The following is a 22,272-nucleotide window of genomic DNA, read 5'->3' on the forward strand; positions in this document are numbered from 1 at the left end:
TAAAACCATATTTTTAATTTCATAGGGATAGCCTGTGGCTTAAATAAAATCAGGCACATGAAGCACTTAGCACAGGGCCTAGCACAGTGCTCTGCCAGCCATTTTTTTTTAAATGAAGTGGTGTAGAGAGCAATGGTTAACTGATAAATATTTCTTTGGGAAATACCAAGTTGTTGAACTTTTCCCTCCTAACTTCAGCTGCAAAGAAGGCAGCAATCACCTTAGCTGTAAACCATTTTAGGTAGAATGCATCAACGTTATGTTCAGAACAACCACTTCCTAGGATCATATGCTGACTTATTATTTTACCCAACTGAGAAACAAAACAAAACAATTCAACCTCCCCTCACTCTTTTAAAAAAGGTCTTTCTCCTCAATACAGACTGAGGCTTAAATATGCTTTGATTCCAAAGAGACTGTATTTACAAGGAAACTTCATCTTTAAAAAGATCTGTCCCATTCAGTTATATAGTTTTCTAAGAGCGGCACAACGAAATGGCCATAAGTTACACAGATGACTCCAATTTTTGAAATAAATGAAGTAAACTGCTACCAAATGCAGTATGGACTTTTTCAAACCCCTAAAATAAATATTTGTAAAACAAGCTTTGGTGGCACGAAGAACATGGTGATAGAAGCTTAGCACATGATAACATGTTTCTTAAAGTTGGATCTTCTGACAATTAAAAGTTGGATTCTTGTTCTGGAATCTAACCTGAATGATAAAAATACTTTCCATGGTTAAGTTCTCTCCTACTTAAGGGAAGCACACTATTTTGGGGGCATTATTTAGCTCCAGTGAAAGTAATCACAAATTGCCATCATAGAAATAAGTGTACCTGGTATGAACAACCACTACAGTATAGGAATTTTCTTAAGTAGGTGAAGGATCACCCTAAATTATTTTAACTTTAGAAAGTGGGAGCGTTCCTTATCACATCTGTGACTCTGCTCCTCCTGAGATTTTTTCCTACTCTGAGTTGCTGATGAGAATCTGGCATTTTCATTGTGACTCTGGTTGCAAGTTATTACTGAGTAGATTTTCTAACTACAGCATGGTAAATACTGTTCAGAGTCCACTCTTGGTGTCTTTCAGTGGGGTCCCATATACAGCTTTCTTGTGGTCACTGAATAGAGGAGGACAGTCTATGTCACCATGTAAATTGGATTCAGAATCTGTATTCCAGGTTAAGAATAACTTACCTGCTTGGAACATGCGGCAGAATCAGTAACTATATACATTTCTAGAACACATAGGAATGGTTTATCCTACCTAATAAAATGGTAATATGTAAATTACCATCACTCCGCTATGCCCATGATTGGGCCAGTGGGAGGCACAGGGGGTGGGACTTGGGGTGGCTGGGGTAGCTGATTGGGCCAGCAGGACGCTGAGCTCGCTTCGCCAGCGGTGGCATGAGCTCAGCGTCTGCGCCATGGCTGTGCTGTGGCACAGAAGGGGCCTCTGGGGCAGGGAGCTCATGTTCCTCTGCGGACCATCAAAAGTGGGGGAGCTGGATGCCTGTCTGTTCCGGCACCAGGCCTTTCAGAAGCCTCCGCTGAGCTGGAGGCTTCCAAAAGGCCTGGTGCACCAATGGACAGGCACCCAGCTCCCCCGCGATCGAAAGCGAAAGCGTGTAGGGGACCCTACACGTGCATGAGTCAATCATGCACTGGGCATCTAGTTTCTATATAATCTGTTGTAGAATTTACATCAGTAAGTCAGAAAGCTTATTATTAATGTTAGTCACAATAATATAACTGATTATACCCATGTCCTAATTAATTCATATTTTCAAATATTATTAGGCCCACACTAACCCACAAACTAGGTATTTTCCCATTCTTAAATTACCTATCCTATCTAATAAAAGAGTAATATGTAAATTGACCATACCTCCACTACACCCACAAGCCATGCCCACCAGCCAATCAGGATCGAGTATGCAAATTAACCCAACCAAGATGGCTGCGGCCACGGAGCAAGCAGGAGGCTTGGGTTTCCCTGGTAATGGAGGAAGCCAAGCTTTCCACACACCCTGGCTGGCCCAGGCCTCCACTCAAGGCTATAAAGTTTCAATTATAGAAGATAAATAAATCCCAACAAAAATGGCTGTGGCCACGGAGCAAGCAGGAGGCTTGGCTCCGCTCAAGGCTATAAAGTTTCAATTATAAAAGATAAATAAATCCCAGATCCCAGGGCCTCCGCTTAGGTTGCTGGGGGGCATGGCCAGCCTTAAAACCACCACAGGCCCCTCACCCAGGCCACCCCATGTCCCAAGGGAACCCCCACCCTGATTCGGGACACCCTTCAGGGCAAACCCCTACCCGTGAACCAGGCCTCTATCCTATCTAATAAAAGAATAATATGCAAATTGACCATCACTCCAATGCACAAGATTGCTGCCCCCATGTGGTCAAAGATGACTGACCCCATGTGGACACAAAATGGCCACCACAAGATGGCTAGCAGGGGAGGGCAGTTGGGAGGGACCAGGCCTGCAAGGGAGGGCAGTTGTGGGTAATCAGGCGAGCAGGGGAGGGCAATTGGGCAGAACCAGGCCTGCAAGGGAGGGCAGTTGGGGGTGATCAAGCCTGAAGGGGAGGGCAGTTAAGGGTGACCAGGCTGGCAGAGGAGGGAAGTTGGGAGTGACTGGGCCTGCAGGGAAGGGCAGTTGGGGGGGACCCAGGCCTGCAGGGAAGGGCAATTAGGGGTGACCAGGACTGCAGGGTAGGGCAGTTAGGGTGACCAGGCCTGCAGGATAGGGCAGTTAGGGGCAACCAGGATGGCAGGCAGGTGAGCAGTTGGGAGCCAGCAGTCCTGGATTGTGAGAGGGATGTCCGACTGCCCGTTTGGGCCTAATCCTAACGGGCAGTCGGACATCACTCGAGGGGTCCCAGATTGGAGAGGGTGCAGGCTGGGCTGAGGGACAAACCCCCCGCCCCCGCAATGCATGAATTTTGTGCACCGGGCCGCTAGTTTGTTAATAATCACTATTTCCTAATTATTTTGTATATTTTTAGCATTTCTTGTCTTTCCAAGTCTAACAATTCAAACTAATTTGCTTAATACTACATTACAATTCTTTCACATCCTAGGAATACCCCCTCAAAGAAAAGATAGCACATATCCAATTTCCTTTAAACCCAGGGCTTGATTCTCATTGGTATTATACACATTTCTCCTAACTTGCAGAGTCATGAGACATGAACCAATGTTTCTTTCCTAAGAACGGCATCTGCTATTCCTTTTTTTTTTTGTTTTGTATTTAAATCAAATTATGGTTTGAATTAATTTATTTACTTATTTCTTTTCTTTTTTATTGCTTAAAGTATTACAAATAGTAATACATATGTCTCCTTTTTCCCCCCCAATTAACCTTACCCAGCCTCCCCTACCCCCCAGCACATGCCCTCACCCACCTCCCAGTGTCTTGTGTCCATTGGTTATGCTTATATGTATGCTTACAAGTCTTTCAGTTGATCTCTTACATCCCCCCGCCCCCCAACCCTCACCAGACTTCCCACAGTTGTTTGTCAGTCTGTTCGATGCTTCTCTGCTTCTGTATCTATTTTTGTTCATCAGTTTATAATGTTCTTTATTATCCATAAATGAGTGAGATCATGTAGTATTTTTCTTTCACTGACTGGCTTATTTCATTTAGCATAATGCTCTCCAGTTCCATCCATGCTGTTGAAAATGGTAAGAATTTCTTCTTTTTTATAGCAGCGTAGTATTCCATTGTGTAGATGTACCACAGTTTTCTAATCCACTCATTTGCTGATGAGTATTTAGGCTGTTTCCAAGTCTTAGCTATGGTGAATTGTGCTGCTGCTATGAACATAGGTGTGCATATATCCTTTCTGATTACTGTTTCTGTTTTCTTGTGATATATTCCTAGAAGTGGTATTACTGGGTCAAATGGCAGTTCCGTTTGTAATTTTTTGAGGAAACGCCATACTGTTCTCCACAGTGGCTGCACCAGTCTGCATTCCCACCAGCAGTGCACGAGGGTTCCTTTTTCTCCAGATCCTCGCCAGCACTTGTCCTTTGTTGATTTGTTGATGGTAGGTGTGAGGTGGTACCTCATTGTTGTTTTGATTTGCATCTCTCAGGTGATTAGTGACTTTGAGCAAGTTTTCATATGTCTCTTGGCTTTCTGAATGTCCTCTTTAGAAAAGTGTCTTTTTAGGTCATTTGCCCGTTTTTTATTTGGATTGTTTATCTTCCTTTTGTTAAGTTGTATGAGTTCCCTGTAAATGTTGGACATTAAACCTTTAACAGAGATAACATTGGCAAATATATTCTCCCATGCAGTTGGCTTTCTTGTTGTTTTGTTGATGGTTTCTTTTGCTGTGCAGAAGCTTTTAATTTTGATGTAGTCCCATTTGTTTATTTTCTCCTTAGTTTCCATTGCCCTAGGAGCTGTATCAGTAAAGGTATTGCTATGACAAATGTCTGGTATTTTGCTACCTATGGCTTCTTCTAAGATTTTTATGGTTTCCCATCTTCTGTTTAAGTCCTTTATCCATTTTGAGTTTAATTTTGTGTATGGTGTAAATTGGTTGTCTAGTTTCATTTTTTTTTTTTTGCAAGTGTCTGTCTAGTTTTTCCAACAACATTTATTGAAGAGACTGTCTTGGCTCCATTGTATGGTCTTGCCTCCATTGTCAAATACTAACTGCACATAATGGATTGTGTCAATTTCTGGGTTCTCTGTTCTGTTCCACTGGTCTATATGTTTGTTCTTGTGCCAGTACCAGGAAGTTTTGAGAACAATGGCTTTGAAGTATAGCTTGATATCTGGTATTGTGATCCCTCCAACATTGTTTTTCTTTCTCAAGATTGCTGCAGCTATTCGGGGTTTTTTTTTTTTTTTTTTTTAATTCCAGATGAATTTTTGGAGAATTTGTTCTAGGTCTTTGAAGTATGCTGTTGGTATTTTAATGGGGATTGCATTGAATTTATAGATTGCCTTGGGTAGTATGGACATTTTAATGACGTTGATTCTACCAATCCATGAACATGGTATATTCTTACATTTGTTCATGTCTTCCTCTATCTCTTTTTCCAGTGTTCTGAAATTTTCTGAGTACAGGTCCTTGATCTCCTTGGTTAAGTTTATCCTAGGTATCTTTTTTTTTAAATTTCTTTATTGATTAAGGTATCACATATTTGTCCTCATCCCCCCATTCCCATCCCACACCCCTCCCCACAGATGCCCCCACCCCCCTGTTGTCCTTAACCGCTGGTTAGGCTCATATTCTTGCACACAAGTTCTTTGGTTGATCTCTCCCCTTTACCCCTAACCTTCCCTACCCTCCCTCTGAGGCCCGACAGTCTGATCCATGCCTCCTTGTTTCTGGATCTGTTCTTGTTCATCAGTCTATGTTGTTCATTATTTCCCCTAGATGAGTGAGATCATGTCCTATTAGAAATACACTTATAAGAACCGAAAATGAGACAAGCAATAATGGTTATGGTGACAGGCAAATGAATCAGTCTGTAGTGAGTTTCTTTCTGGGCCAACAGTTCTTTTGAGACCCAATTTCAATGTCCAACAGTTCCTTATGTGTACATGTCAGCACTGACATTATATTTCTGGATGGTGGACAAATGGTGGTAATGCAGGTCCGACTCTCTCTGGTTTGGTCCTGGGCAACCTGCAGTGATGCACAGCTGCTAACTGCTAGGATGGGAAGGCCACATCAGCGTCTTCCATCTCTGGACTGCTTCTCTTCTGTCTTCATGGCTGGAGTAGTCCTGTCGATTCCTCTCTGTTGCTGGAATCCACATGGTCTCGGAGTTGTTTTCTGAAAATATACAAACATATTCTCGACCAAAAGTTAATAAAGGAATTTTTTCTATAGATTTGACTTGGGTATCCTAGGTATCTTAATTTTTTGTTGCAATGGTAAATGGTATTGCTTTTTAAATTTCTCTTTCTGTGAGTTCATTATTGGTATATAGAAAAGCCATAGACTTCTGGGTGTTAATTTTGTATCCTGCTACATTGCCAAATTCATTTATTAAGTCTAGTAGTTTTTTGATGGAGTCTTTGGGGTTTTCTATGTACAATATCATGTCATCTGCGAATAAGGACAGTTTTACTTCTTCTTTTCCAATTTGGATGCCTATTATTTCTACTTCTTGTCTGATCGCAATGGCTAGTATTTCCAGTGCTGTGTTGAAGAGGAATGGTGAGAGTGGGCAACCCTGTCTTGTTCCTGTTCATAAGGGAAATGGTTTTAGTTTTTGCCCATTGAGTATGATGTTGGCTGTGGATTTGTCATCTATGGCTTTTATTATGTTGAGGTATGATACTTCTATTCCCCCCTTCTGAGGGTTTTTATCAAGAAAGGGTGTTGGATTTTGTTAAATGCTTTTTCTACATCAATGGATATGATTATATGGTTTTTGTCTCTCAGTTTGTTTATATGATGTATCACATTTATTGACTTGTGGATATTGTACCCTCCTTGCATCCACATAATAAATCCCACTTGGTCATAGTGTATTATCTTTCTAATGTATTGCTGGATTCGATTTGCTAGAATTTTGTTGAGGATTTTGGCGTCTATGTTCATGAGGGATATTGGCCTGTAATTCTCTATCTTTGTATTGTCTTTACCTGGTTTTGCGTTTAGGGTAATGCTGGCTTCATAGAAAGAGCTTGGAAGTGCTCCTTCCTCTTGAATTTTTTTTTGAATAGTCTGAGGAAGATAGGTTTTAGTTCTTTGAATGTTTGATAAAACTCCCCTGTGAAGCCGTCTGGTCCAGGGCTTTTGTTTGTTGGAAGATTTTTGATTACTGCTTCAATTTCCTTCATAGTTATTGGCCTACTCAGATTTTTTTATTCCTCCTGGCTGAGTTTTGGAAGGTCGTATTTTTTTTAGGAATATGTCCATTTCTTCTAGGTTAACCAGTTTGTTGGAATAGAGTTGCTCATAGTATTTTTTGATGATTCTTCATATTTCTTTGGGGTCTGTTGTTATTTCTCCTTTTTCATTTCTGATTTTGTTTATTTGGGTCCTCTCTCTTTGCTTCTTGGTGAGCCTGGCTAGAGGTTCTTCAATCTTGTTTATCCTTTCAAAGAACCAGCTCTTGGTTTCATTGATCTTTTGTATTGTTTTTTTTGGTCTCTATATCATTTATTTCCACTCTGATCTTTATTATTTCCTTCCTTCTGCTCACTCCAGGCTTTTCTTGTTGCTCTCTTTCTAATTCTTCAAGTTGAAGAGTTAGATGGTTTATTACCAGTTTTTCTTGTTTTTTGAGGTAGGCCTGTAATGCTATGAAATTCCCTCTCAGTACTGCTTTCATTGTGTCCCAAAATTTTTGGAGTGTTGTGTTTTCATTGACATTTTTTTCCAGAATATTTTTTATTTCTTCTTTGATCTCTTTGGTAACCTACTCATTGTTTAATAGTATGCTATTCAGCCTCCAATTGTTTGAATTTTTGTGATTGTTTTTACTGTAGTTGATATCTAATTTTATGCCATTGTGATCTGAGAAGATGCTTGATATAATTTCAATCCTCTTGAATTTGGAGAGACTTTGCCTATGTCCCAATATGTGGTCTATCTTTGAAAATATCCCAGGTGCATTTGAGAAGAATGTATCTTCTGTGGGTTTTGGAAGGAATGTTCTAAAGATGTTGATTAAGTCCATCTGATCTAGTGAGACGTTTAAGATTGAAGTCTCTTTGCTAACTTTTTTGTCTAGAGCAGTGATGGCGAACCTATGACACGCGTGTCAGCACTGACATGTGTAGCCATTTCTGATGACACGCGGCTGCTGAGGCGGCCGCATGCCGAGGATGAAACATTTGCTGCTCCTGAGGATGAAACATTTGCAAAATAATGACTTTTCCTCAAAGTGACTCTACCCGAGTTATGATCAGTTTTTTGGTGAAGTTTGACACACCAAGCTCAAAAGGTTGCCCATCACTGGTCTAGAGGATTTATCCAGTGATGTTAATGGGGTATTAAAGTCTCCTACTATGATTGTGTTACTGTCAATCTCACCCCTGATATCTTTCAGAAGTGTTTTTTCTCATTTTTTTGTGTTCCCTTTATTTATTTATTTTTATATTAAGGTATTATATGTGTACATATCTTACCATTGCCCCCCCCCCCCGACTCCCATACATGCACTCACCCCCAAGAGTTTTGCGTCCATTGGTTATGCTTATATGCATGCATACAAGTCCTTCGGTTGATCCCTTATCTCCCCTACCTCTCCCTAACCTTCACGCTGTAATTTGACAGTCTGTTTGATGCTTTACTGTCTCTGTATCTATCTTTTTGTTCATCAGTTTATAATATTCTTTATTATCCATAAATGAGTGAGATCATGTGGTATTTTTCTTTCATTGACTGGCTTATTTCACTTAGCATAATGTTCTCCAAGTGCATCCAGGTTGCTGCAAATGGTAAGAAGTCCTTCTTTTTTATGTCAGCATAGTATTCCATTGTGTAAATGTACCATAGTTTTTTGATCCAGTCATCTGCTGACGGGCACCTAGGCTGTTTCCAAATCTTAGCTATTGTAAATTGTGCTGCAATGAACATAGGGGTGCATATCTCCTTTCTGATTGGTGTTTCTAGTTTCTTAGGATATATTCCTAGGAGTGGGATTACTGGGTCAAATGGGAGTTCCATTTTCAGTTTTTTGAGGAAACTCCATACTGTTCTCCACAGTGGCTGCGCCAGTCTGAATTCCCACCAGCAGTGCACGAGTGTTCCTTTTTCTCCGCATCCTCGCCAACACTTGTCGTTTGTTGATTTGTTGATGATAGCCATTCTGACAGGTGTGAGATGGTACTGCATTGTCGTTCTGATTTGCATCTCTCGGATAATTAGTGACTTTGAGCATGTTTTCATATGTCTCTTGGCCTTCCTTCTGTCTTCTTTTGAAAAGATTCTATTTAGGTCCGTTGCCCATTTTTTTTTATTGGATCATTTATCCTCCTTTTATTAAGTTGCATAAGCTGACTGTAGATGTTGGAGATTAAACCTTTATCAGTGATAGCATTTGCAAATATGTCCTTTCTTACAGTGTGGTTTCTTGTTGTTTTGTTGATGGTTTCTTTTGCTGTGCAAAAGCTTTCTATTTTTATGTAGTCCCGTTTGTTTATTTTCTCTTTAGCTTCCATTGCCCTAGGAGCAGTATTGGTGAAGAAGTTCTTTTGGCATATGTCTGAGATTTTTCTGCCTGTGAATTTCTCTAATATTTTTATGGTTTCCAGTCTTATGTTTAAGTCCTGTATCCATTTTGAGTTTATTTTTGTGTATGGTGTAAGTTGGTGGTCTAGTTTCATTTTTTTGCATGTATCTGTCCAGTTTTCTCAACACCATTTATTGAAGAGACTGTCTTGACTCCATTGTATGTTCATGCCTCTTTTGTCAAATATTAATTGAGCATAGTGGTTTGGGTCAATATCTGGATTCTCTATTCTGTTCCATTGATCTATATGTCTGTTCTTGTGCCAGTACCATGCTGTTTTGAGAACAGTGACTTTGTAATACAGCTTGAAATCTGGTATTGAGATCCCTCCTACTTTATTCTTCTTTCTCAGGATTGCTGTGGCTATTCCGGGTCTTTTTTTTAATTCCAGATGAATTTTTGGAGAGTTCTTTCTAGGTCTGTGAAATATGCCATTCGTATTTTAATGGGGATTGCATTGAATCTTTAGATTGCTTTGGGTAATATGGACATTTTAATGATGTTGATTCTACCAATCCATGAACATGGTATGTTCTTCCATCTGTTTATGTCTTCCTCTATCTCTTTTTTTCAGTGTCCTGTAGTTTTCCATGTATAGGTCTTCTACCTCCTTAGTTAAGTTTATTCCTAGGTATCTTAATTTTTATGGTGTGATGGTAAATGGGATTGCTTTTTTTAGTCTCTCTTTCTGTTAGTTCACTATTGGTGTATAGAAATGTCATAGATTTCTTGGCGTTAATTTTTTATCCTGCTACATTGCTGAATTCATTTATTAAGTCTATTAGTTTTTTGATGGAGTCTTTCGGGTTTTTTATGTACAATATCATGTCATCTGCAAATAAGGACAGCTTTACTTCTTCTTTTCCAATTTGGATGCCTTTTATTTCTTCTCCTTGTCTAATTGCAATGGCTAATACTTCCAGTACTATGTCAAACAGGAGTGGTGAGAGTGGGCATCCCTGTTTTGTTCCTGTTCTTAGGGAAATGGTTTTAGTTTTTGCCCATTGAATATGATGTTAGCTGTGGTATCATATATAGCTTTTATTATGTTGAGGTATGATCCTTCTATTCCTACCTTGTTGAGAGTTTTTAGCAAGAAAGGGTGTTGGATTTTGTCAAATGCTTTTTCTGCATCAATTGATATGACGATGTGATTTTTATCTCTCAATTTGTTTATGTGGTGTATCACGTTTATTGATTTGAGGATATTGTACCATCCTTGCATTCCTGGGATAAATCCTACTTGGTCATGATGTATGATCTTTCTGATGTACTGCTGGAGCCGATTTGCTAGAATTTTGTTGAGGATTTTGGCATCTATGTTCATGAGGGATATTGGTCTGTAATTCTCTTTCATTGTGTTGTCTTTCTCTGGTTTTAGTATTCGGGTGATGCTGGCTTCATAGAAGGAGCTTGGAAGTGTTCCTTCTTCTTGAATTTTTTGGAACAGTCTGAGGAGGATAGGTTTTAGTTCTTCCTTGAATGTTTGATAAAACTCTCTTGTGAAGCCATCTGGCCCTGGGCTTTTGTTTGCCGGTAGCTTTTTGATGACTGCTTCAATTTCTTCCATAGTTACTGGCCTGTTGAGCTGTTTAGATTCTTCCTGATTGAGTTTTGGAAGGTTATATTTTTATAGGAATATGTCCATTTCCTCCAGGTTGTCCAGTTTGTTGGAATAGAGTTGTTTGTAGTATTTTGTAACAATCCTTTGTATTTCGGCAGGGTTTGTTGTTATTTCACCTATTTCATTTCTGATTTTGTTTATTTGGGTCCTCTCTCTTTGCTTCTTGGTGAGCCTGGCTAGAGGTTCATCAACCTTGTTTCTCCTTTCAAAGAACCAGCTCTTGGTTTTGTTGATCTTTTGTATTGTTTCTTTGGTCTCTATGTCGTTTATCTCCACTGTGATCTTTATTATTTCCTTCCTTCTGCTTACACTGGGCTTTTCTTGTTGCTCTCTTTCTGACTCTTTGAGTTGTAGGGTTAGGTAATTTATTACCATTGTTTCTTGTTTTTTGCAGTAGGCTTGTAGAGCTATGAACTTCCCTCTCAAGACTGCTTTTGCTGTGTCCCATGGATTTTGGATTGTTGTGTTTTCATTGTCATTTGTTGCCATGATATTTTTTATTTCTTCCTTGATCTCTCAGGTAATCCAGTCATAGTTTAATAGCATGCTGTTTAGTCTCCATGTGTTTGATTTCTTTGGATTGTTTTTTATTGTAGTTGATTTCCAGTTTTATGCCACTGTGATCTGAGAAGATGCTTGATATGATTTCTATCTTGTTGAATTTGATGAGACTTTGCCTATGTCCCATCATATGGTCTATTTTTGAAAATGACCCTTGTGCACTTGAGAAGAATGTATATTCTGTGGCTTTGGGGTGAAATGTTCTGAAGATGTCAATTAATTCCATCTGGTCTAGTGAGTAATTTAGGATTGAAGTTTCTGTGCTCATTTTTTGTTTAGAGGATTTGTCCAATGGTTATAGTGGGTTATTAACCTTTTGCACTCGGATGTCGAGTGTGACTCGACACAGTTAGCATTGGTAGCAGCTCGAGAAAAACGCAAGTGAGTGCAAAGGGTTAAAGTCTCCTACTATGATTGTATTGCTGTCAATCTCTCCTTTGATATCCTCCAGTAGTGTTTTTTTTAATGTATTTGTGTGTTCCTGTATTGGGTGCATATATGTTTACCAGAGTTATTTCTTCTTGTTGGATTGCTCCCTTTAGTATTATGAAGTGGCCTTCGTTATCTCTTGTTATGTCCTTCACTTTGAGATCTGATTTGTCAGATGTAAGTATTGCTACCCCAGATTTTTTTTCATTTCCATTGGCCTGAAAATCCTTTTCCCATCCCTTCACCCTCAGTCTGTGTGAGTCTTTTTTTTCTGATGTGGGTTTCTTGTAGACAGCAGATATATGGGTTTTGTTTTCTTATCCAATCCGTTACCCTATGTCTTTTGATTGAGGCATTCAATCCATTTACATTTAAAGTTATTATTGATAGGTACTTGTTTGTCGCCATTTTTATTCTTTATGCCTGTGTTCCTTCTTCACTTCCTATTTCTTTTTTTTACAGCAGACCCTTTAGCATTTCTTGCATTACTGGTTTGGTGGTGATAAATTCCCTTAATCCTTTTTTGTTTGTGAAGCTCCTGATTTCACCTTCAATTTTGATTGATAACCTTGCTGGGTACAGTATTCTTGGATTCAGACCCTTCCTTTGCATGACTTTGTATATTTCATTCCATTCCTTTATGGCCTGATGAGTTTCTGTGGAGAAATCAGTTGCTATTCTGATGGGGGTTCCTTTGTATGTAACTTTCTCTCTCTCTCTGCCTGCTTTTAAGATTCTTACTTTGTTGTTGGTGTTTGCCAATTTAATTATAATGTGCCTTGGCATCAGTCTTTTGGGGTTCATTTTGCTTGGGACTCTGTGAGCTTCTTGGATTTTTGTGGGTTTTTCTTCCCTATATCAAGGAAGTTTTCTGTCATTATTTCTTCAAACAGGTTTTCTTTTCTTTGCTCAGTTTCCTTTCCTTCTGGAACCCCTATTATTTGGATGTTGTTTTTTTCGTGTTGTCCCAAAGTTCCCTTAGGCTCTACTCCTGCTTTCTATTTTTTTTTCTAGAAGCTGCTCTACGTGGGTATTTTTTTCCATCTTGTCTTCTAGCTCACTTATGCGGTCCTCCGCTTCTTCTAGTCTACTCTTGATGCTTTCTATTGAGTTCTTTACAGCAGCGATTTCATTTTTCATTTCTTCTTGGTTCTTCTTCATTTCCTTTTGGTTCTTATTCATATTGTCGAATTTGTCTTCCATTCTTTTCAGCCACCTTATGACCATTTCTCTGAATTCTTTCTCTGATAGATTGCTTGCCTCTAATTCCTTTACTTCCTTTTCTGGTGATTCCTGCTTTTATTTCCTGTGCTGGCTGTTCCTTTGTCTCCCCATGGTCTCTCTTCTCTGGATGTCTGGTTATGTAGTTCTCACTCTCCTGATTGATTTAAAGGCACAAAATACAACACAACCAGGTACAACACACAAGGCACTGAACTGAATTGTATTCATGATATTAATAACCTCCAATAAAGGTGACCACCGGAGAAAGACAAATTAGGAGATAGGAGAGAAAGAGGAAGAGTAAAAAGAAAGAACAATAAAAGAAGTGTAAAAATGGACTTGGGAAAAGGAAAAAAAAGTAAGAGAGACAAGAATGAGAGTAATAGAGAAAAGGGGAATAAACTATATATATGGGGAGTAAACTCCAATAGAACAACCACTAATCCCAGCAATTGCCAGCAACACAAACCTGGAGATTAATACAAACTACAGCACCAACTAATATCAAGTGAGGCAATGGAAAACAGTAATAAAAAACAAAGAAAAACAAAGCTAACAAAAAAAAACACAAATAAAGAATAAGCAAAACAATCTCACAAAAAAGCATAAAAATTCGATCTAATCAACATTGAAGCAAACAACAACAAAATGACAGAGAGAAAAACAATTTTTTTTTTTTTTTTTAGTTAAGATAGCATAGAGAGAGGTGTGTATGGACTTGGAGCAGGGGATTGGAAATTAGATATATAAGTAGGGTGAAATTTTAGCAGAGGTTAAACAGAAAGAATAGGGAAAATCTAAAGCCGGAAAGGGTTAAGATTAACAGGAGACCAAAAGGGGAAAGGTTAGGAAGAGAGTGATGGCATAATGGTAGCATTGAGATAGGGTAAAACGATGCTAAAGGAAAGATGCAAATAGAATGTAGGACACTAATCCCAAAGTAAAACAAAATGAAATGACACTTAAAAAAAAGGTAAAATAGTAGTAATAATAATGCTGATTGAAAATAAAAATGTAATAATTAAATGGTGAAAATTGAGTGAGGAAAAAAATTAGTTTCTTAAGTAAAAGATGCAAAAAATGAAAAAAAATAAAATAAAAAAAATTTAAAAAAATTAAAATAAGAAATAAGAAAAATAAAATGTGCAGTAGTGACGGTCATTCACTTCCTCTATTGTTCTGTTTGGTACGCCTGTTTCCCAGTCCGGACAGTATTGCAGTTCCCTGCGTTCCACTGGGCCTCAGTGTTGTAAGCCAGTCCTGATTTTTAAGCAGGCGGTGTCTTAATTTCTCGTATTTATTTATGATTACACAAGAGACAATTTGTGTTTCAGCCCTGGGTGGCAGTGTTTCTGGATTGACTTCCGGGCCTCTCTAGGCTTTTTTCCCTGTGGCACTCAATACTGGTTTGTGGAGGTGTGCGCCTCAGAGCCGGCTCTCCGATGGTCACTCCCAGTTCCGATCCCCAGGTTCCAGAAAAACCACTTCCTCCTGTAGTCTCTCAGGGTATCCCCACCTGGGTTTTCCTATGTATTGGGCTTAGTAATCAGAATCGGAAAAAGCCCAAGTGTGCAGACAGTGGGTCTGCGCACAAGACTAAGCAGCCTGCACTCCTTTGAAATTCTTAGTCTGACCCTCCTCGTCAGATCAAAATGGGTTGCTTTTTAGAGATCCCTTCTGTTAGCAGCTCTGAGGACTCCCTTCCACATTCACGGATCACGGCAGCCCCAACAGCCAGGGATTTTTCTAGGCACAGACTTCCCTGGTTCTCCAGCTCCCACAGCGCGTGCGTTTCTCTCTCCCACTGCTGGGACGAGAAACCTCACCTTATCCCCGGCAAAATATGACCTTTCCTTGGTGGAGTGAAGAGCTCCTTTGAATCTGTGTGTTTGCGCCGATTAGGGGCCGGTGTTCAGGGGCTTGCAGCTGTTCGGTGGTCGCCGCAGCTGTGGGTTTTCAGGCTTCCGATAAAATCCTCTTTCCCTTGCAAGATCCAGAAGTTTTTTTTTTTTTTTTTAATGTATTTGGATGCTCCTCTTTGGGTGCATAAATGTTTACCAGAGTTATATCCTCTTCTTGTATCGATCCTTTTAGAATTATGAAGTGGCCTTTCTTGTCTCTTGTTACAGTCTTCATTTTGAGGTCTATTTTTCAGATATAAGTATTGCTATCTCAGTTTTTTTTTTCATTTCCATTTGCCTGATAGATATTTTTCCATCCCTTCACTTTCAGTTTGTGTGAGTCCCTTGTTCTGAGGTGGGTCTCCTGTAGACAGCATATATATGGGTCATGTTTTCTTATCCATTCATTCACCTGATGTTTTTTGATTGGAGCATTTAATCCATTTATGTTTAATGTTTTTATTGATAGGTACTTGTTTGTAGCCATTTCTGTATTTTATGCCTGTGCTCCTTCCTCCCTTTCTATTTCTTCTTTTTACAGCATTCCCTTTAGCATTTTTTGCATTGCTGGCTTGGGAGTGATAAACTTCCTTTACTTTTTTTTTTGTCTGCGAAGCTCCTGATTTTCTTTTCAATTTTAATTGACAGTGTTGCTGGATAGAGTATTCTTGGATTCAGTCTTTTGCTTTGCATCACTTTATATACCTCCTTCCATTCCCTTCTAGCTTTATGTGTTTCTGTTGAGAAATCATTTGGTAATCTGATGGGGGATCCTTTGTAGGCAACTCTCTGTCTCTCTCTTGCTTCCTTTAAGATTCTCTCTTTGTCATTAACATTTTCCATTGTTATTATGATGTGTCTTGGTGTGGGTCTTTTGGGATTCATCTTGCTTGGTCCCCTAGCGCATGTCAGGAGTCAGAGACTCCCTGTGCCCACGCTGAGAATCGAGAATCAGAGTCTCTGTTGCTTGGTGTGGCCTCGTGCCGAGAATCAGGGTCCCTGTGTGCACATCTGTACTTGTGTAACTTTTTTCTTCCATATATCAGGGAAGTTTTCTGTCACTATTTATTCAAATAGATTTTCTAATCCTCACTACTCTTCTTGTCCTTCTCGCAGCCCTATTATATGTATGTTACTTTGTTCTGCATTGTCCCAAAGCTCCCTTAGGCTATCTTCCTGCTTTTTACTTTTTTTCTCCAGTTGCTGTTCAGATACCACTTGTTTCTGTACCTTATCTTCTAACTCACTAATTCAGTCCTCTGCTTCTTCTAGTTTACTGTTGAAACCTTCCATGGTGTTTTGTTTGTAGCTATATCACTTTTGATTTCTTTCTGGTTTTTGCATAGGTTGTTGATTTTCTCTTCCATCCACTGTATGAACGGTACGACCATTACTCTGAATTCTTTTTCTGTCATGTTGCATGCTTCCTTTTCACTTATTTCCTTTCTTGGCAATTCCTTCTTTTCTTTCCTCTGAGGATTGTTTAATTGTCGCCCCATTCTTACTATAATCAGAAGGTTCAAATGTCAAGTTGTGGGGCCCTGGGCCATGTGCAGTGGGAACTTCACATCTCCTAAGTGTCACTGAAGAGCTCCGACACCAAGATGTGTGGCTGCTGTAGGTTGGTGGGAGCGACACTCGCCCAGGATCAGAGTCACAGGCACTTAGTGTGGCCTCGTGTGTGCACCGAGAATCAGGGACCCTGCTTGCACCGTGCTGAAACAGAGAACCTGCTGGCATGTGCCAAAAATAAGAGTCACCTAGTGCGTGTCAGGAGTCAGAGACCCCCTGTGCCCATGCCGAGAATCGAGTATCAGAGTCTCTGTTGCTTGGTACGGCCTCGCGCTGAGAATCAGGGTCCCTGTGTGCACATCTGCCAAGAATTGGAGTCACTGGCTGTTAATGTAAATTCACTGGGAATCAGGGATCCCAGGCATGGATGATGAGAAATGGAGTCAAGTCACTGGTGCTCAGTGCTTCCTCTCGCATGGAGAATCAGGGTCCCCTGTCTGCTTGGGACACTGGGTTGCACTGTCACACTGTGTCGGCAGGAGGTCCACTCCTGCCCGGCTGAAAACAGCTTTCTGTGTGCGCTTGCCCTCAATCAAGGTCAAGTGGCTCTGCCGCCCTGTGTGGGCTTGGGGTCTGGTCCTGCATGTGTGCACTACGGGAAACAAACTCCCCGTTTCCGTGTACCCAGGCTCAAATTCAGTGCAGCCTCCCTGCGTGGGCACGGGGTTTGTTCACAGGAAACCGGCTCCCCGAGTTTGCGTGCCCAGGCTCAAATTTATCACAGCCTCCCATCGTGGGCCTGGGGTCTGGCCACGGGAAACAAGTTTCCCATGTCCACACACCCAGGCTCAAATTCAGGTAGAGCCACCACTGCTGTGTGTGGGCAGGAGGCCTGTTTGAGCGGAGAGGGTCTGGCAGTTCCTATGCCACTGCTGCAGGGAGAGGAATTGGCTCTGTGATTCACAGAAATCTGCGGCTGGGGCTCCTGGGGTCTTGGTGTCCGTGGGTCTGCAGCTGTGGTCGCAGGTCTTTTACCCAAGTGGCTGTAGGGTCCCTATTTGTGTCTGAGACCAGGATCTTAGTCTCAAGTAGTTCTGTTCTTCAAGATGGTGTGGTCTCTCTCTGCTATTCCTTTATCCCTCTTCTCTGAGTGACTTTTATTTATTTTCAAAATCAATTTGTGGTCTTCACTGTCACAAACTTAGAAATATTGAGAAATAACTCTAAAATATTTGCTTAAGCCTCAGGAAGTGAGTGCGGAAAGGCTGCACGCATATGCTGTCTTTCCTGGGAGCTGAGTCCACAGCAGAGTGTTGATGGTGCCATGTCTTCAGGGGCTGCCCTTCTGGAGGTCCTTCCTGATGGCTTTCTAACTGGCAACTTAGTCTGAGGAACCTGGAAGGATGAATTTTTGTGTGTGAATATCACTCAGCCACAAAAATGTTTGTTTTGGGGATTTATAATGAAAGCCAGGAGCTGGAGAAAGTCACTATTTTATTTTTAGACTACCTAGTTACAAAACAGAGCCACTTTAGCCTTGCTGACTTTTAGTGTTAGTAATAATGCTTCAGGTACAAAAGGCCCCTCACTTTTTTTTTTATTGTGGTAAAATATACATAACATGAAATTTACTATTTTAGCCATATTTAATTATTCAGTTCAGGGACATTATTTGCATTCACATTGTTGTGCAACCATCCTTACCATTCAACTCCAGAACTTCCCAAAATGAAACTTTGTCCCCACTTTTCTACTTTCTGTCTCTATGAATATGACTAGTTTTGGGACCTCATATAAGTGGAATCATACAGTGTTTGTCCTTTTGTGACTGGCTTATTTGACTTAATATAATGTCCTCTAAATTTATCATATTGTAGCATGCATCAGACTTTCCTTTACTTTTAGTGCTAATATTATAACATTATTACACATTATAATTTATGTAACATAAATAAATAATATCTCTCTATATAAAAGGCTAAGTGTCCGTCCATCTGACCAGTAGCTATGACACACACTGACCACCAGGGGGCAGACACTCAATGCAGGAGCTTTCATGACGCGCACTGGCCATTTAAAAATAAACGGCACCTTGGACCTGGCACCAACAAACCAACACTCAGCTTCTCCCAAGTGGGACACAGGCCCCACCACCACCCTGGAGCGACACCCCACCAAATTGCAGCCAATGCTGCCAAGATCCATGGTGCAGAATGCTGCCCACAGCCCAGCCCAGCCTGGAAATTGTCACTGTGGGCGCTGGGTAATGACATCACATAGCAACGCCTGGCTTCCTCTCCCTAGTGACTAGCCTCCTTGGAGTTTTTTCAGCCCAGGAATCTGACTTGCTTTATAGCCAGGTGCAAACATTTTATACTTTAACCAAATGTTTGTGAAGGGTTTTCCCATGCCTCATCTCATTTGATCCTCACAGAAGTACTGGAGTAGGTAGATAGGAGACTCAGTAGAATCCTATTTTCTTTTCATTAGCAAGACATGAATAGTGATATTAAAAAAATTCTTCTAATTAATTTCTTTTCAATGTGCATGAATCCATGCACTGGAACACTAGTAATTATATATTATGGAATATCATAATATTCCATTGTATGTATATAAAACATTTTATTTATCCATTCATCAGTACATGGACACTTGGGTTGCTTCTACCATTTGGCTTTTGTGAACAATGCTGCTGTGAGCACAGGTGTACAAACATTTATCTGTTTGAATCTCTGATTTCTTTACCTTTGCATATATACTCAGCACTGGGATTTCTGGATCATGTAGTAACTCAATTATTGCATTTTTTTGGGGGGGGGAAAGTCCACACTCTTTTCCACAGTGACTGCACCATTTTACATTTCTACCAGCGAGTGCACAAGGGTTCTAATTTCTTCACATCCTTATCATCACTTGTTTTCTGTGTTGTTTTCTTTAATAATAGCCATCCTAGTGGGTGTAAAGTGGAATCTCATTGTGGTTTTGATTTGCATTTCCCTAATGACTAGTGATATTGAGCATCTTTTCATGTGCTTGCTAGCCATTTGTCTATTTTGGAGCAATGTTCTTTGCTCATTTTTGAATCAGGTTGTTTGACTTTACTTATTTATTCATTTATTCAGTTGTTAGGCCCTTTGCTTTTGCAGACCAGAGGGAGAGGGAAACAAATCAGTGAGTCAATCAGCATCTCCTAATCTCTATGAGTGCAACACTGTCTAAGCTGATGTTCAATTCAGTTCACATAACAATGCCTATCACAGCTTCCAGGTAACAAGAGTTGATATTTTCATGTAGCTAAGTCACCTGGAACTTACCCAGGAATTTACAGAGGTGCAAACCAAGTTGAAAGAAGCCAGGAAGCAAACGAGTCCCCACATAAATCAGTAGGAAAGCTTTCTGATCAGAAAACTCTTCTTTTCCCTGGCACAAAAACCTTCTGGGTCCTAACTTTATTCTTCAGATACAATCTAACTTTAGGAAGAAAGTAGTGTCTCTGGAACAAAATACACTCTGGCACTTAGGGCACTTCCAAATAAAAGCTTACATTCTTTTCTTTTCTTTCTTCCTTCCTCTTCTTCTTCTTTTTTTTTTTTTTTAACACTTCTTTGAAACTGGGACTTAACATGATTTAAGCTCATGTAAAGCCATCATTAACATCACTCTTCTTATACCACTATTCGGACCTTTACTTCTCACCGCTCTCTAAACACAGATAATTGCCATGGTAACCTCGGTGTTCCGGACTCTCATACATACACTTGCACCTTCCTTAAAGAAACACAGAACACAACAGTGTAGAATTAAACCATTAAATCATTTGAATGTTTTTTATTTGTTGTTACATAATTGTCAGACTTTTGAGAAGAGCTGGACATTGTCATCTGCTGCCGATTGTACTTGGAAAAAGGGGATATTTGACCAGGCCCTTTGACATCCTGCCAGAAAATAGGGTCTTGTTTGTAACATGGTGTAAGGAATGACTGATGGGTTTCTAGATTGCTAGGGTTAGGAGACTTTCACAGAAGAAAATGTCATTAAGAGCACAAAGTGCTGAATAGTATAGATTTTTATATGACACATTCACTGGGCCAAATCTCTTCAGTGAAATAAAAGTTATGATTACCCTAAAATTGGTAAAAGTTTGAGCAAACATGCTTTTTTCATAGTCTCTAATTTTATCTTTGCTTATTTTTGGAAACATGCACAACAATTTTGTTGTGCCTTTAGCCTTTCTTTTTTCTTGGCTATGTAAACAAGTATTTTATTGCCCTTCGAATACGGGATGAGTGGTTAACAGAATGAAACCCATATGACACTTTCATTGAGGCATCTCCAAGCATCTTCTGGGGGCACTGGAGATGCAGCAAAGCTAACTGAAGAATAGTAATTACAAAAGCTTTCAGGAAGCCACATGCCATCAGCTTTGAGTGTTTCACAATGTTTGGTACATGTCTGGGAAGAAATCTCTCTATAATTCTACATGTGATGATGACTCGCTTTTCTACTAGCTATTGAAATGTAGCTCTGACATTTCCATCATGAAATATTCATGGTAGAGAAGGACCCTCTCCTGTTTGATTGCTTTCTTTTAAATTAAGAGTAGAGATAAATCTAACTCAACCAAAATAACAGCTGAACATTTCATAGTAACATAGCAGTGAAGATGAACTTAAGCAGTGCATGATAAATGTTTTTTCGTGCTTAGATTGGAATGCCTCCAAACCCTTAAACTCCCACACCAATTTGGAAAGGCCTACCTAAGGTTTTCATATCCTTAGCCTGAAGATTCATTTTTCATTTACAAGATACAGCCCCTTGGTTTCAAGGACAATCATACTATACTTCTGTAGAAAGTACACAGAGATAATGCTGGAATGAGAAACTGTTTTTTAACCTGGCAAATACATTATTTGCCTTCCAAATCTACCATGCATATGCTTTTCTACTTTTTCTATAATTTAATTATAATTCTATAAGCCTGAATTCAATGAAGTAAGAAATAATTGGCAATCTTTTTATTAACCATGTAACTGTGTGGGAGATTAAGAACAGATGTGACATAATTCTGACCTTTCTACTGCTGTCTTGTCAGAGAAAATGATGCTTGAAACATCAGTATAAGACAGCCTTTCCTTGAATCTGACCAGCTAACTATATGTGCTCTGCTTTTTTGTGCATAGGCTAGGGTAGTCAGAGATGATGCATGGAGGAGGTGACCTGAACAGGTGCATGAAAAATGGGTAGAATATGGAGAAAGACCAAGTGATGACATGAGAATTCAATTGGTTGATGGACCTCTGTTTGAAGTAAACATTACCTGTTTCATTTCTGGATTCAAAAGAACCACAGATGTTGGATGACATAGAGATCTTCAGAGTTTAGTTTACTTTAGTTGTGAGTGAATAGAAGGATGGTCAATTCAGGACTGGGAGATCAGGTTATCTAAGTCTCACACTTGCCATGAACTTGCCTGCAACAGGGAAAGTGACCGAGCTTTGCTCCTGCCCAGAATGCCTGTTTACTAGATAATTCCTCTTCACCTTCAAAATCTCAGTTCAAATACTGCTTCTTACAGGATTCATTCCTTAATCTCTGGGAAGGTAAAACCCAACTCTCCTTGTAAGCATCTATAATCATTTGTACTGTGCTTTTCATTTGTGTCACTATTTAATTATCTATGTAGTCTCTATTAGACTGTGAGCTCCCTGAGGGCAGAGACTGTTGTCTGGCAGTGCTGAATCCTATATCTCTAGTACCTAGTACTTAGCATATAGTAGGAGCTCAACAAT

The sequence above is a fragment of the Cnephaeus nilssonii genome, assembly GCF_951640355.1.
Source record: "Cnephaeus nilssonii genome assembly, chromosome: 6".
Taxonomy (NCBI): domain Eukaryota; kingdom Metazoa; phylum Chordata; class Mammalia; order Chiroptera; family Vespertilionidae; genus Cnephaeus; species Cnephaeus nilssonii.